Below are 9,759 nucleotides of genomic sequence, written 5' to 3' on the forward strand. Positions count from 1 at the left end.
GGAACTGGAGATGCAGCTCAATGAACTTCATCTGGTCAGGGAGAGTGATGAGATGATAGGAGTTATAGGCAGGTAGTCACACCAGGGCCTGGGGAGACAGATAAATGGGTAACAGGAGAGGGAAGGGCAGGATTCAGAGGCAGAGAGCACCCCTGTGGCTGTCCCCCTTAACAATAAGTACTCCTGTTTGAGTACTGTTGGGGGGGACGGCCTACCTGGGGGAAGCAACAGTGGCCGCAGCTCTGACACAGAGTCTGGCCCTGTGGCTCAGGAGGGTAGGGAAAGGAAGAAGATGGCAGCAGTAATAGGGGACTCTATAGTTAGGGGGTCAGACAGGCGATTCTGTGGATGCAGGAAAGAAGCGCAGATGGTAGTTTGCCTCCCAGGTGCCTGGGTCTGGGATGTTTCTGATCGCGTCCACAATAGCCTGAAGTAGGAAGAAGAACAGCCAGAGGTCATGGTACATATTGGTACCAATGATGTAAGCAGGATAAAGGAGGAGGTCCTGAAAGCAGACTACAGGGAGTTAGGAAGGAAGTTGAGAAAGAGGACCACAAAGGTAGTCATCTCGGGATTGCTGCCTGTGCCACGTGACAGAGAGTATAGGAATAGAGTGAGATAGAGGATAAATGCGTGGCTGAGGGATTGGAGCAGGGGGCAGGGATACAGATTTCTGGATCATTGGGAACTCTTCTGGGGCAGGAGTGACCTGCACAAGAAGGACGAGTTGCACTTGAATCCCAGGGGGACAATATCCTGGCAGGGAGGTTTACGAAGGCTATTGGGGAGAGTTTAAACTAGAATTGCTGGGTGGTGGGAACCGAACTGAAGAGACGAAGGAAGAGACGGTTGGCTCACAAATAGAGAAAGCTGGGAGACAGTGTGAGAGGGAGGATAGGCAGGTGATAGAGAAGGGATGCACTCAGACCGATGGTTTGAGATGTGGGAGAGGTTCCGGAGGAATGGAGGGCTGCGGATGTTGTTCCATTATTCAAGAAAGGGAGTAGAGATAGCCCAGGAAATTATAGACCAGTGAGTCTTACTTCAGTGGTTGTTGAGTTGATGGAGAAGATCTTGAGAGGCAGGACTTATGAACATTTGGAGAGGCATAATATGGTGAGGAATAGTCAGCATAGCTTTGTGAAAGGCAGGTTGTGCCTTATGAGCCTGACGGAATTTTTTGAAGATGTAACTGAACACATTGATGAAGGTAGAGCAATAGATAATAGTGTATATGGATTTCAGCAAGGCATTTGACAAGGTACTTCATGCAAGGCTTATTGAGAAAGTAAGGATGCATTGGATCCAAGGGGACGTTGCTTTGTGGATCCAGAACTGGCTTGCCCACAGAAGGCAAAGAGTGGTTGTAGATGGTCATATTCTGCATGGAGGTCGGTGACCAGTGGTGTGTCTCAGGGATCTGTTCTGGGACTCCCACTCTTTGTGATTTTTATAAGTGAGCTGGATGAAGAAGTGGAGGGATGGGTTAGTAAATTTGCTGATGACACAAAGGTTGGAGGTGTTGTGGATAGTTGTGGAGAGCTGTCAGAGGTTACAGTGAGACATTGATAGGATGCAAAACTGGGCTGAAAAGTGGCAGATGGATTTCAACCCAGATAAGTGTGAAGTGGTTCATTTTGGTAGGTCAAATATGATGGCAGAATATAGTATTAATGGTAAGACCCTTGGCAGTGTGGAGGATCAGAGGGATCTTGGGGTCCGAGTCCATAGGACACTCAAAGCTGCTACGCAGGTTGACTCTGTGGTTAAGAAGGCATATGGTGCACTGGCCTTCATCTATTGTGGAATTGAGTTTAGGAGCCGAGAGGTAATGTTGCAGCTATATAGGACCCTGGTCAGACCCCACTTGGAGTACTCTGCTCATTTCTGGTCGCCTCACTATAGGAAGGATGTGGACCGATAGAAAGGGTGCAAAGGAGATTTACAAGGATGTTGCCTGGATTGGAGAGGTTGCCTTATGAAATAGGTTTAGTGAACTCGGCCTCTTTTCCTTGGAGCGACGGAGGATGAGAGGTGACCTGATGGAGGTGTATAAGATGATGAGGGGCATTGATCATGTGGATAGTCAGAGGTTTTTTTCCCAGGGCTGAAATGGCCAGCATGAGAGGGCACAGTTTTAAGGTGCTTGGAAGTAGGTAGAGGAGATGTCGGGTAAGTTTTTTACGCAGAGAGTGGTGAGTGTGTGGAATGGGCTGCCGGCAATGGTGATGGAGGTGGATACAATAAGGTCTTTTAAGAGACTCCTGGATAGGTACATGGAGCTCAGAAAAATAGAGGGCTGGGGGTAATCCTAGGTAATTTCTAAGGTAAGGACATGTTTGGCACAGCTTTGTGGGCCGAAGGGCCTGTATTGTGCTGTAGGGTTTCTATGTTATGAAAAAAGAAATTCTAAATCTGTGCGATCCACTGTGTAATTCATCATCAACATCTTTCAGCCAAAAGCCTCAGCCAGCAACTTTTTTCAAGCATGACTATTGTAATATCTGCTGTCAACAAAATTAAAGTTCATCCATTTAATAGCAGGATATTTCACCAGTTATGCCAAGATAACAGTGAAGAGTTTGAACACTTTCTTCTTCACACTGAAGTGCATTGGCTGTCAAAGGGCTGCTGCTTGAAAGGTTTCTTTGATCTTTTTGGCACTGTGGTTACATTTCTGCTCAAAGTTGACAAGAGCTTGTGAAATAAGATTGAACATCTACGAGGAGATATTGCATACCTAGTCAATCTATATGGCAAAATGACCATTCTAAATATAAATCTACAGAGTGAGAATTTCAATTTAATTCAGGCAAAAAGTGCAGTGTCCACTTTTATGAAAATTGGAAATATATAAGCCAAGTATTGGAAGAAAAATGTTATCACAGTTTACATGCATGAAAAGTATGGCACTTGCTTTTACAGATGGTGATTGCAAGAGGATTGCAGTCACTGAAGAAGGATTTTCAGAATTGATTCAAGAATTTGAACGATCTGGAAATTACGGACTGGGTAATTAACCCATTTCTTTGCAAGGTGGAAAAACAGGAAGAGAGATTACAAGAAGAAATTATCCAAATTTAGATTGATGAAGAAGCAAAAAGGCTTTTCAAAATTGTTGGCTTTTGTGGTATGTGGCTACACTGTCATAAAGTTTCCCGGCCTTTGGAGAAGAGCCAGACTGCTGTTCATTGTATTTCCATTCTCCTACCTTGTTGAAAGAGGCTTCAGTGCAGTGAACCACATACTCCCAAAAAAAACACAAAAGTGCTTGGATAGTGTTACGCGTGGGGATTTAAGGCTTTTGCTGTCACATCTTGACCCAGATACTTAATTCTTGCTCACGTAAGGGGGTATCTTTTTTTTTATGTCACTGCGTAGTCTAATTAAAATAGCTTCTTTGTTATGTTATAATTGAAAGGGCTTCTTTGTTATGTTAACTGCTGAGAAAGTCCTCCCGCTAGCAGTTTGTTTGGATCACGTTACTGATAAGAAGATGTTACGAACCAATTGGGATAGTTGTTATGCTTTTGGTGTGTCTGTAAGATATTGTATGCGCGGGGTTTGGGGGGAGAAGGCGGGAGAGAGAGACAGAGGATGGACCAGGTGCTGTGAGTCCGCTAACGGGGTCGGACCCCGAGCGGGGCGTTCGGTGAGGAGAGACGGAGACGGACTCTGGTCGACCACCATTGTTGGTCCCAGGCGGCCGGTCGAGGTGGTCCGAGGGGTCGCAGGGTGAAGAAGAAGGGTCCCGAGCTCCAACTGTTTTGTGCACGAAGAGATTGAACTTTGATAGGTGTGGCGCCTTTTATTTTCCTTTTATATTTTATTCTCTATTAATTATATAGTTCCAGCAATATCTATAAACTGTAAATCATTTAATTGCATCTGGTGTATTGTCTGTTATTCGGGCGGGGTGGGGTACATCACACAGCATCCACACAAACTAATTACCCAGTTTGCCAGGGCTGAGGGCTGTTTCTCTAGACGACAGCAAGCCGAGCGACCCTGAGGCTGGCCGGGGGTGGAGGGGGGGCTACACTCAGATGCATCAAGCTCAAGAATTACATTGATATTGAAGCCGCTGTACTGTGCACAGGTACTGTGTAAGCTAGGTTTAAAGATAAATAAAAATTTGAAGCAGAATCATTTTGTTTCATGCTAGGATATGGTGAACATATTTTTACACTAAGGGGGCGCCGGAAAGTATATTGTGCCTGAGCGGGGTATTGGCAAGTATGAAGGTGCTTTAGGGGGCATTGGCAAGTATGGAAGTGCTTTAGGGCGGCATTGGGCTAAAAAAGGTTGGGAAAGACTTGTCTATCGCCTTCTATACCTCCGTGTTTTAGATAATAGTCTAGCTACTTAAATACTGTGAGAGTCTCCACTTACTTCCCTTCCCAGCCACTGTGTTCTAGATTCCAAACGCCTCCCTTTAATAAACTTATCATCCTTTACTCCAGAATATACCCCTTGGTTTTGGACACCTCTTCTACAGGGAGAAGTTTCCTACCATCAGTATTTTCAGTGCTCCTTATAAACCTGTATATCTACAGCCCTATCCCAAATCCCAAGCCTCTCCAGTGCAAGGTAAAAACAAAATCAGCTTATTCAGTGTCTTCCTATAAAAGAAAAATGATAGTGAATCTCCTTGGCAGTCTTTCCAGTGCAATTACATTTTCCCTATTGTACAATAAATAACTACATAATTTTCCAGCAGTTTCTAGCCTTTGTTTTATAAAGATGAATCGTGACCCTTTGTTCTTGTATTCTAATGGAACATCTCTGCATGCCTACTTCAAAGTTCAAAGTACATTTATCAATAAATTATGTGTATGTTACCATATACAGTGGATTCTGGTTAATTGGGACACATCAGGATGCACACATTCCAATTAAGCGGCTGCCCCAATTAGTCGAAGTTTCATGGAGATTGTTCAAAAAGGTAGAAAAAAGACAGACTAAATAATTATGTATTAAAATGAAATACAGAGCAAATTAGAACATTAATACTATTATAGTACTATAAAATGGTGTATTTGTTCCTAATATTTTCAAGGGAGGAGAAGATGGGGGCGTGACGCAGCGTGCGTGGCCGCTCCAGAACGATATCTGTATTTGTTACGTAGGGTACCGTGCACAATTCTGACTTGATGGAGACAGACGTGAGAAGCACGGAGGAACATCTGGAGAAACTTCTGAAATGCCCGCTTCGCTGCCGCTGCTACTGTGTGATTGAGAACCTTCGGAGGGGAAGGCCCCAAATCCTCAGCTTTGCCTGTTGCTGGGGCTGGAGTTGAAGTGCTCGGCAGAGATGGTGCTCGGTGTTGGAGGGCTGGTCGGAGACTCGAAGTTTTCGGAAGGACTCAAGAGTCGGCTGTGGCCGGGTGCTTCCAGGGTGCTGCATCGGCAAGTTTGCAGTGCTGGAGGTTCATGGCAGGGAGAGTTTTCTTCCTTCTACCGTCTGCGTGAGATGATGGGACTTTCGAGAGACTTTGAGACTTTTTTTCGCCGTGCCCATGGTCTGTTCTTTATCAAATTACGGTATTGCTTTGCACTGTTGTAACTATATGTTATAATTATGTGGTTTTTGTCAGTTTTTCAGTCTTGGTCTGTCTTGTGTTTTTGTGATATCATACTGGAGGAACATTGTATCATTTCTTAATGCATGCATTACTAAATGACAATAAAATAGGACTGCGTGTCCTCAATCTAAAAAATCTAAAATCTAATAGTTATTGTCAGAGGAATTCATCCAGTCTACACTGCCGTGTTCTTTTGATTAACTGTAAATGAACAAAATCAGTGATGGTACCGAGTGCAGATAATGGATTCCTTCATTCCAACAATAAATTTTCTGGCATCCTGTATAGTCACCTGCTCAAGTTCAGATGTGTCATCTTCAACACGTCCCTCATCTTCATATTTCATACAATGGAGTTTTCATACAATGCTTTCAACAAGTGAATGCCACAAGTGGTGCCGGCTGGTGGCACAATGGCATCAGCGCCGGACTCCGGAGTGGAGGCTCCCAAGTTCGAATCCAAGTCGGGCCACCCCCCCCCCCCCCCCCCCCGAGCACACTTTCCATCCATGCTGGGTTGAGCATCGAGCTAGCCACTCGGCCTCGTAAAAAAAAAAAAGAAGATGGAGTCAGGAACATTCATATCATGACCCAGTTAATCTGAGAGGAGACCAATCCTGACACCACCCGCCAGACAAGTATGGATGACTGGTGCGACACGCTAAAAAAAAGAAGTGAATCCTCTAAATCTTCATTTTCGTTGTAATGTTCAAGATGATTATCGACCTTCAAATTTTTCATAGCTCCTAACATGTTGAAGTAGTGAAATCATTTTATTTTCACTCCTGGCTGTTTCTAGCACCTCCAACCCTAAATGCTTGAAACCGCAATTGAACAAAATCTATGTGTAGTTGTAGATTGCAGCACTCCAGTTACCTCCAGTTATTTCCAGCTTTTCAGCTAGTGTCAAATACTTTCATGGCATCTTAGCAAGTGTCTGAAAGTTTTAGAGATAAAATAAAATATAAAATTATCAAAAATCACAAATTTCTGAATTGGCATCCATCAGCCCAAGTGTATAACATAATGCAAACACGCATAACTAACGCTATTTAATAACTGTTTGCTCGAAGCGCGGTGTAGTGTCTAATGACAATACAAGTGCACATGACTAACGCTAGTTAGAAACTGTCGGGCAACGATCTCCTGTCCCAACTAAGTGTCCCGGCTGGTTTCCTTGATTAGTTTTTGCTCTTTAAAAGTTGCCCCAAATAAGTGGCTACCCTGATGGCCCAATTAACCGGAATCCACTGTACTACCTTGAGATTCATTTTCTTGCAGGCATTGACAGTAGAACAAAGAAATAATCTATCTACTTTATCTACCACTTTATCATCCTGAGCTTCTATCTTCAATGATCCTTGGAGTTGCACACTAAGAACCCTTTGTTTATCAATATTCTCTTGGACCCTTCCATCAAAATTACGTATCATAGTAATATTAATTCTCCCAAAATGTGTCACCTCACTCATCAATGTTAAATTTATTGAGGTACATTGCAGAATATGCCTTTCCAGCCCTTTGACCCGTGCTGCTCAGCAATCCCCCAATTTAAACTTAGCCTAATCAATAACCAATTGACCTACTTACCGGGATGTGTTTGGACTGTAGCAAGAAATCGGAGCACCTGGAGGAAACCCAAACAGTCACAGGGAGAATGTACAAACTCCTCAAGGGCAGTGGTGGGAAGTGACCCCGGGTTACTGGTACTGTAAAGCGTTGTGCTAATGACTGTCACCGTGCCACCTTTTGTGGACCATATGTGCCCATCTTACCTCTGGAAAAATTTGATCAAATTAGTCAGACCTCCCACTAGTAAAGCCTTGTTGACTACCTTAATTAATATCTGCCATTCTAAGTGTAGAGTAGTCCTGTCCCTCGGAAGTTTTCCTAATAACTCCTCAACTTGGCTTATCAGTTCTTCATGAATAAGGAAACCAAATTTGTTCTCTTCCAATCATGTGGTACCACACCTGTTTCCAATAAAGATTTAAAAATCTCTTTCAAGTCTACAACAATCTCCTCCCAAAGATGTCTGGGATAGATTTCATCAGGTCCTGAGGATTTATTCACTTTTAAGCCAGCTAAGACATCCAATAGATCTTTTAACGGTAACTTGTTTTAGAATTTCACCATTAACCCCAGCCCTTGAATTCTGGAAGCAGAATGTATTTCTTCTTTCTAAGTGTAAATGAGAAATATTTAGTTAAATCCTCACCCCTATCCTTCAACTGCATGCACAAATTCCTTTTTGGAGTTTCCCCGATTACCCTCTAGACCAAGGGGTTCCCAACCTGGGTCCATGGACTCCTCAGTTAATGGTAGAGGTCTATGGCATAAAAAAAAAGGCTGAGAACCCTCACTCTAGCCCTTAAATACATAAAGTGTTTTAGTATTTTCTTTAATCTTGGCTACCAGTGATATGTTATGCCCCTTTGATCTTTCTAATTTCCTAATCTACAAGCGTTTGTAAGTTTTTAGGTATGTACTTTCTTGCATTCTCCTGAGATGCCTTCCCAGTTTTCAGCTCTCAGTACTTATTTAAAACTTCCTTCTTTTTCTTTATCCAACCCTCAATATTCAGGGTTTCTTGGCTTGTCCATATCCTTCAACCTTATGGAAACTAGTTAACCCTGACTTGTCTGTATTTCATTTTTGAATGACCCCTACATGTTGAATGAACCTGTTCCCGGATGTCAGTGTACTTGTTCAAACATGTTCTCCTCAATGCACTTTGAAAACCCACCTCTCATATTTAGATAATTCCAGTTAATATTGGGCAAGTTGAAGTCCCCTACTACGATAACCCTATTACAGTATTTTACGGCTCTGTGATTTACATACCTGCTATATCTCTCACTGTTTGAAACAAATCCGGCAAAATTATAGCCTCCCCTTTTTGTTATTAAGCTCTATCCCCATATTAGAAAAAGCTTTCAGGATACATTCCCGTAATCATGCAGTAGCGGAATCCTTAATTAATAATGCATGCCAACTTCTACATCCCTGTTCTCTCCCTGTCATGCTTGAAGATTCTACACCTTGGATTACTGAACTGCAAACTGTGCTCTTATTTAAACCACATTAGCAGTTTTCTGTGAGGAGTTCCCAACCCTTCTGAGGCACCAGTAGTTGGAAATCAAGACTTATCATGTAAGTTTCAGGCTCTTTGGAACGATTTCATTGGTTATTTTTGTTTATGGTAAGCAGGGGAAAAGATGATGGTTGAGATTAATGTTATTCAATAGCTGAGTCTGTGTGCTTACCTGTGAAGTAGGAGAGCAGTGTATTGGAAGCAAGAACAGAAGAAATAGAAGCAGGAAAAAAATCAGCCATTCAGAATCACATCTGAACTTTTACTTCAGTGCTACTTTCCAGCACTAAACTTGCTTATCTCCATGCTGAGCATACTGATGATAATGCTTCACAGCCTCTTGGGTAGTACACAAAATTGAAGTATCCTAGAGTCATGGAGTTACACGGCATGGGAATTATTTAGCCTAAATTACCCATGCTGACCAAGTTGTCAGAATCAGAATCAGGTTTATTATCACCAGCATGTGATGTGAAATTTGTTAACTTAGCAGCAGCGGTTCAATGCAATACATAATATAGAAAAGAAAAATAAATAAATAAATAAAATACAGTATATGGATATTGAATAGATTAAGAAACATGCAAAAACAGGAATACTGTATATTAAAAAAAAAGTGAGGTAGTGTCCAAGGGTTCAATGTCCTTTTTGGAATCGGATGGCAGAGGGGAAGAAGCTGTTCCTGAATGGCTGAGTGCGTTCCTTCAGGCTTCTGTACCTCCTACCTGATGGTAACAGTGAGAAAGGGGCATGCCCTGAGTGCTGCGGGTCCTTAATAACGAATGCTGCCTTTCTGAGACACCGCTCCCTGAAGGTGTCCTGGGTACTTTGTAGGCTAGTACTCAAGATGGAGCTGACTAGATTTACAAACCTCTGCAGCTTCTTTCGGTCCTGTGCAGTAGCCCCTCCATAACAGACAGTGATGCAGCCTGTCAGAATGCTCTCCACAGTACATCTATAGAAGTTTTTGAGTGTATTTGCTGACGTGCCAAATCTCTTCAAACTCCTAATGAAGTATAGTCTGTCTTGCCTTCTTTATAACTACATTGATATGTTGAGACCAGGTTAGATCCTCAGAGAG

Source organism: Mobula birostris, chromosome 16 (assembly GCF_030028105.1).
Source record: "Mobula birostris isolate sMobBir1 chromosome 16, sMobBir1.hap1, whole genome shotgun sequence".
Lineage (NCBI taxonomy): Eukaryota > Metazoa > Chordata > Chondrichthyes > Myliobatiformes > Myliobatidae > Mobula > Mobula birostris.